The 2,262-nt window shown below is 44.1% G+C and overlaps 1 pseudogene; it reads left to right on the top strand.

Annotated features, from left to right (window-relative positions):
* The first annotated feature begins 436 nt into the window (after window positions 1-436).
* Window positions 437-2,062, top strand: LOC121749487 (annotated as a pseudogene).
* The last annotated feature ends 200 nt before the right edge of the window (window positions 2,063-2,262 follow it).

The raw sequence follows: 2,262 nt of genomic DNA, 5'->3' as shown, positions 1-2,262 counted from the left end.
GGGGTAGGTAGGCTCCCTCGAAAAATTGCTGGATAGCGGCCACAACATCAATACCGACCGTATCCCAGCAAGAATGATAGAAGGTGGCTGTGAAACCATCCGGTCCAGGGGCGCTATCTCCGGAGATGTCAAATACGGCTTTTTTCACTTCCTCTACGCTTGGTGGATTCGGTAGGGCTTCCACTTCAGGAGAAGGTGAGAGGCGCTGAATCAAGCCCAAATCCGGCTCCAGGAGAGAGAGGGGTCCCGGGGCAAGGAGGTTTTGGAAGAAATCCGCGGCAGAGTTCCTGATCTCCAATTCCTCCGTGAGTTCTCTCCCCCCCACATTGATCTTGTGGATGCGCATCCTTAATCTCTTTTGTTTGACCCAGCTTTGATAAAATTTAGTGTTCAGTCGCCCTCCGCAAGCCATCGAAGAGGGTCGCCTTTCGAAAGAAATGGACCAGGAGCGGTAGAAGTTGCTTTGAAATTTGAGCACCGTAGTAGCAAAGGTTGTAATTATGGACCACCTTATGAATGGCAAGTTTACAGTGCTTTTGGTGGTAGTCACGGCATACCACGTGTGCATTACAAAGGACGTCAGAGTGATTACTATATTATGGTAATGGATAGATATGCTAGGGTCCTAGTTTATGGGATGTCTGGAACAACAATTCGAATACAATGTCAATTGAAATGGTGGGGATGTATTGCCATTGAAGCTATATCCATTTTGGAAAAGTTACATTCTAGAGGATATGTGCATGGGGATGTAAAGCTAGAAAACTTTTTGCTTGGTACACCTGGAACTGCTGATGAGAAAAAACTTTTTTTGGTTGATCTTGGATTGGCTGTTCGGTGGCGTGATAATTCAATTGGTCTTCATGTGATTATGATCAACGACCTGATGTATTCAGAGGAACTGTGCGGTATGCTAGTGTGCATGCTCATCTGGGAAGAACCGGTAGTCATAGGGATGACTTGGAATCCCTTGCTTATACCCTCATTTTTCTTCTTCGAGGTTGCCTTCCTCCCAAGGTTACCAGGGCGAGAATAAAGGCTTTCTGGTCTGCAAAAAGAAGATGGGAACTTCTCCAGAAGCCCTTTGTTGTTTCTGTCCTGCACCTTTTAAACAGTTTGTTGAGTTTGTTTGTTAACTTGAAGTTTGATGAAGAGCCTAATTATGCAAAATACATATCCCTTTTTGATGGGATTATTGGTCCGAATCCGGACATCAGGCCCCAATCAACACTGAAGGTGCTCGAAAGCTTGTATATCAAGTCGGACAGAAGAGAGGAAGGCTTATGATGGACGACGATGATGATGAGCAGCCAAAGAAGAAAGTCCGCATGGGAATGCCTGCTATACAGTGGATTAGTGTGTACAATGGGAGAAGACCGATGAAGCAAAGATATCATTACAATGTTGCAGATTTAAGATTGGACCAGCATATTGAAAAAGGAAATGAAGATGGACTTTATATTAGCAGTGTGGCCTCTTGTTCAAATCTATGGGCCTTGATTATGGATACAGGGACCGGTTTCAGTGATCAAGTCTATGAACTTTCACCTCATTTCCTTCATAAGGAGTGGATCATGGAACAATGGGAGAAAAATTACTACATAAGTGCCATAGCAGGGGCTAATAATGGGAGCTCATTAATTGTCATGTCTAAGGGTACCCCGTATCTGCAGCAGTCATATAAAGTTAGTGAGTCATTTCCATTCAAGTGGATCAACAAGAAATGGAGAGAAGGTTTTTACGTTACTACCATGGCTACAGCTGGAACTAGATGGGCAATTGTTATGTCCCGTGGGGCAGGTTTTTCTGATCAGGTTGTCGAGTTGGACTTTCTGTATCCAAGTGAAGGTATTCATAGGAGGTGGGATTCTGGCTATCGCATCACATCAACTGCAGCAACATGGGATCAAACTGCCCTTGTTCTTAGCAATCCACGACGGAAACCTTCAGATGAAACACAAGAAACACTTCGGACTTCTGCTTTCCCAAGCACACATGTTAAGGAGAAATGGGTAAAAATCTTTACATAGCATCGGTGTGCTATGGGAGAATTGTATCTTGATGTCTCGTAATTTTGTTGGAGTAGGTTACTCGAAGATGAAGTCCTCTCTGATCAAACTCAATTGTTATTTCTGTAATCAGAGGAAGGGGAGATCTTTGGTCTGTGGTCAAGCTGACTCTTGTTGCTCTTAGGACCTGATTTGTGCTTACTATTGCCATTGACATATAGGAGCCTGTGTAAAACCTCTGCACCGGACTGTG

The sequence above is a fragment of the Salvia splendens genome, chromosome 9, assembly GCF_004379255.2.
Source record: "Salvia splendens isolate huo1 chromosome 9, SspV2, whole genome shotgun sequence".
Lineage (NCBI taxonomy): Eukaryota > Viridiplantae > Streptophyta > Magnoliopsida > Lamiales > Lamiaceae > Salvia > Salvia splendens.
Note: the sequence above shows the minus strand (reverse complement) of the source record. Positions and strands in the feature narration are given on the sequence as shown.